Genomic DNA, 5,294 nt, shown 5'->3' with positions numbered 1-5,294 from the left:
TTTTTTATAGTGATACAAAATTGTCTAGACTAGGGCTTTTTAAATTAAATCAATGAAAAAAAAGCATTTTGTGAAACGATGTTTTTTTTTAAAAGTTATCCACACCAAAAACCTATGTTTTAAAGCAAACTTTATCACATTACATAAAAATATTGCAAATTCAAAAGTTTATCCCTTTATGGAGTTATTATTTTGATAACCTAATTTCTACATTGTGTAAGTTTCACTACAGCAAGTACCGTCAAAAACTAGCAAACATATGTCTTGACTTAACAAAAATACAGCATGACTTGCCTTTACCAAACAAAGAAAACATTAACACAAATGCTGATTGAACAATATGTTTCCTAAGTTATTAAAGATGTGCTCATCAGTCGCGGAGAAGTTCTGTAGACAACATTTGATGATGTAGGCTGTATGAGGCTGGTCTGATGCTGTATTCTGGCGTTAGACGAGTATACTTTCTGATGTTGACGTAGGCGTGACACCAGCGGTTGGCTGTACAAGTCACGTGATAACCGTATCTAGGTGCTTCTACAAGCGGTTGACATTCCTGTGGAGGAAGTGTCTTTGTTTAACAAGACAAACATTTAAACCGTAAACGTTTAGACAATATATACACGTTTGCACACATTTAGCTGTGATTTAGCGTGTAAGCTAGTAAAAATATAAAGCAATTAAAGCGACCGAAACATAGACTACATATCACACGCCCCCGCGCAAGAGCTTTGGCTGCATACAGTTTCTTCCGGGCAACTCTTCGGGGGGGGGGGGGGGGAGGGGCGAAGATAGTCTACCCCCCCCCCCCCCCCCCCCCCCCGCTCCCCTCCAAACGAAATGGAATTCATATTGAAAACATACTTCTACCAGTTTTCGCCACCGGGAAAATGCTGACCGCCGCACGAAAATATCAGATCGACCCACCCCGACTGAAGTTATTAAGTTCCCTCGACCCCCGAGAAAAAAGTCTGGAAGAAACACGGCCTGCGTAGCCTCTTATTTTAATACCACAACGTTTCCAACAAAATATCACTCTACAGGAATAAAATCCTTTAGTAAAATTAATAAATTAATTCAGTTAAATCAATACAATCATTCAGTTAAATCAATGGTTACATTCAGTTAAATCACTACATTCGATCAGTTACATCTTAAATTCGTTCAGTTAAATCAATCCATTCATTATGTTAAATAAGTCACTTCATGTGTTAAATCCATAAATCCATTAAATTTATTCTTTTCAATCGATAAATGTACTCAAGTTCAAAAAATAAACTCATCAATATAAATCAATGTATCGATCCAGTTCAAACAGCAAGTTCTATTAACTGCTGAGGTTGAGCAACGCACATAACGACCATAATTAATAGGCTGACCCCAAGATGAAAATTTCAAACATCGTTAACAAATCAACGGCTTGGCGTTTAAATTAATAATTCATTGCAATTAGTCGTGTCAGTTAAAACAGATGTGTACCGTACGACAAGTGTGGGAGTGGACAGTTGGTGAATGGGGGAGGGAAGTGGACGGTGTGTGAATGGGGGGAGGAAAGTGGACGGTGTGTGAATGGGGGGAGGGAAGTGAACGGTGTGTGTATGGGGGGAGGGCGGTAGTTGGTGGCTGGGGGTGACACTCGAATACACAAGAAATAGAAATACTCTTAAGCCCTATAGAATGTTTGAAGTAATACTTTGCATTTTAAATTAGCATTAATAGTTTTAAAATGGCACAATTTTACAATTTTATGTTAAAGCCAACCATTTTGTAGAACAAGAGTTCTTTATGGTTTGTTCGCGCAAAAGGCGTTTTATAAAATTCTAAAGATTTTATAGTTCAAGTACATCAGGCTAAATAACTTTTTATTCTTTTGCCGAGGTGCTATCTATATATTACTAAAACTCAAGTTTGTTTACATGTTTGAATATTTATTTGTTTTTTGTTTGTATTTTTGTTTGTCTGATTTCGTACTTTAGAAAATCTACGCTATATAGAGAGCTGTAAAAAAGAAGGTAGGTAGAGAACAATTTTTATTTTCAGACATACTGTTAATCACAAATTTATTTAAAGACGTTAATTAATTTATTGATTTATTCATAGGTAGATTAACCACATTAATTTTAAAAGATTAGAAAAACGACTTAACTTGACGGAATAGTGACATCAATAATGGCGGCCTATCGAAGAAGATTGTGTTCCCGTTCCAATGTTTAACGCGTTCTCAAGCTAATTTTCTGTCGGCTATAACTTTAACAATACGTCCGTTTGCTGTATTTATTGCGTTCCAACACTTATAACAATTTTCAACTGTCTTTTTCATTTAGTTTTACGATAAATTTCTCTAGATCTACAGATCAGCTGTCGAAGGAAGAACAAGCGTCAAGTTGAAGTTATGAATCTAGATCTAGATTAGATCTAGATCTAGGTCACTAGACTTTACGTAAATTCTAGATCTAGTCTTAAAATTCTACATCTAGAATCTATTTCAGGCCTTAATTATTTTATATAAATCTTTGTTTATCTTCAATGATCATCTAATTCGAGAATACATGTGATGTATCTATCTATGTGCTAGATCTAGATATAGTAGGATTATTCGCTAACTTGGAGGCGTGGTCGGCTGCTAACTAATCTCTCTCAGAAAACACCACCCACGGAGCTGTCGTGTACCCCTGCTCTAGCTACTAACTCCTACCACGAGCAAAATGGCGGGTTTTCACATTATTTAAACATGCTATAGTTGGCCAGGGCTAGATATGCCAGAAAAGCATTTTTAAATTTGCTTTGAAGAATGAAGGCTAAATTTTAAATCAGTCTCATTAAAATTAATAGAACTTTTAAAAGGTCAACAGTGACGTGATGTTATTTATGGATGACCTCGGAAATCCACAGTTATCTAACTAAATGACGGGTAGTCTAGTTTAATTTAAAATTGCATCCATTAAGTTGTGTTTATTTTCATGCTTGCTCTGAGCTCTACAATTTAAAGATTTGTCAATTTCGATAATAATTTCAAAACTATACCAACGACTTGTCTATTTGAATGTTAGTTCTAGTTTTATATATTTGTTTCTATGTTTTGTTGTTCAATTGTCTATTGTTCTGTTATGATTTAAGGTTGTTAAAAGAACTTGTGTTTTCTACGTTAAACAGAATGTGTATTTGTTTTCTTGTTGGTTTGTTGTGTTAAGTCTATTTGGTTTAACATAGTATGGAGTCAAGGCTCACACATTTTATGATCTAATCCACAAAATTGTAATAATAATATTACTAAAATTTATAATGAGGAATTTTTGTTGTATAATTATAAAACTAGAGAAACTATATCAAAACGAATTCGTCAACATCATTTTTTTGTGTTTTTAAGTTTAAGAAATAAGGTTTCTTTATTGCTAAGTTTATGTAAGCTAGCGTTTATGCAAGATAAGTTTACACCATTGTAAAACAAATTAACCTCACATTAAATATTTAATTTTTAGTTTAATGTAATATTGATTTTAATTGTAAAACTACTTGTAAATACCAAATTAAACAAAAGGAGTCAAACAGGCGTATTATGTCTTTAGTGTTGTAAATGTTTCACTCCCTTAAGGATTAACCCTAAAAGAAACATTTAGCATTTTGTTACGTTAAGCTAATAGCAAATATATTTTAACTAGTACCTTACATGTATTTTATCACTTTGGCTGGTTTTAATTTTTTTTTTAAAAGCTCATACCTTCCATTGATGTAAAGCAATAATAAAAGTTACGCTGGGACAGTTTTGTAGATACTGTAAAATTTACTAAATGGCAAACATTGTCTCTTACAGAAATGGGTATAGTATATTTTCATATACAAATTATATTTTTTCTATTTAGTTACTTGATAAAGTTAAAGTGAATAGACGAGATAGTGTCACCACCAGTAATCCGAATAGAGATTGCTGATGTAAGTCATATGAGGGAGGGGGCAGAAGGTGTATATCATAAGATGGATAGTGGTAGCTTGATCAATAATCGATTTAAAAATCAATTGTTTCATTTTTTCAGGTGAATTAAAATTTGTTGCTTTGTGAGCGTGTTTCATAATGTCTTTATTCAACAACATGAACATGGTCTTGATCGGCCTTGTTTTTTTCACAATGTTGTATTCAGTTCTATAACTTGTATAAAACAAAACACATTTTCTTAAAGAGCTATTCTCTGATTACTAATTATAAACTATAATGACACGGAAAGCAGAGTTCATTATTTTTGTTTGCATTTTAAATTAGTTACAAGTGTGAAAAGTGTGGCACCAAACTAATCATGTTTAACTTGCTCTTAAACTTATTTTTATATAGAAGTTTTGAGGGTAAACAACCCGGTTGTAACCGCTATAGAATGTCTGTTTACATTAACTACCACTGTTGTATGAATTCAAATGTCAAATCATTGTGTTGCTGGCGTTTTAGTTTTTAAAACGTTAAAACTCATTTGTTGTTAATTAGAGAATACATTGAGTAGAACGTTGGAATCATCGATCTCTACATTGAATAGAATTATTTGACGTCGTGTTTGATCGAATATCTGTTTGAAAAAAATAAACATCAAATTTAAAAATATTTTTTGTCGCTGTCGATAGCAAGTGGTTTATTTACTTCTGTTATGTACATATAGCACAGCAACATAAGAGTTATAAATGTTTTAATATTTTCAAATTAAAAATTGTATTATGGGTTTTGAGACATTGACAAATGTGTAGGCTACACATATAGGCCTACTTGTTAACATTTTATTTTTAGTATTAAAATAAGTACAAGATTTATTAATGTAACAGACTTTTGTGATAATGAAAAGAGCTATTTTCACAACAGAACTGGTTAAGGTGGTAATATCATGGATTATAGTCTTAATACATGGGTTGTATGTGTCATCATTTTTACAAAACAAATAGATTACATATGAAAGTGTCTACATTTTTTTCAATTTATAGGGCGTCCTTATGTTTAGGTGTTGATGCATATTGCATTGTTTGTAAGTGTCACCGTCTAAAAATGTCGGTGTTTACGTGCATTACACAGATAAATATAAACTTTAAGAGGATAAAATTGTATTCTTCACTTTAACACTATGCTATTTGATATGTTAGCAAGACAGACAATGCCTTCGTACTTTGCAAGATAGTTGATTAAAGTCCATTAAAGCAGATGTAGTGCTTATCGACGTGTATTCTTTGATTGATTAAAAAAAATGAATACGCCGTTCTTTATCTAATTGTTCATAAATTATATTTTTTATTAGCAGTTAAGTTAAAGTTTATAAATTATAAAACAT

Source organism: Physella acuta, unplaced genomic scaffold, assembly GCF_028476545.2.
Source record: "Physella acuta isolate Inbredline_101_S28 unplaced genomic scaffold, ASM2847654v3 ptg000540l, whole genome shotgun sequence".
NCBI lineage: Eukaryota > Metazoa > Mollusca > Gastropoda > Physidae > Physella > Physella acuta.
This window is presented reverse-complemented; position numbering follows the sequence as displayed.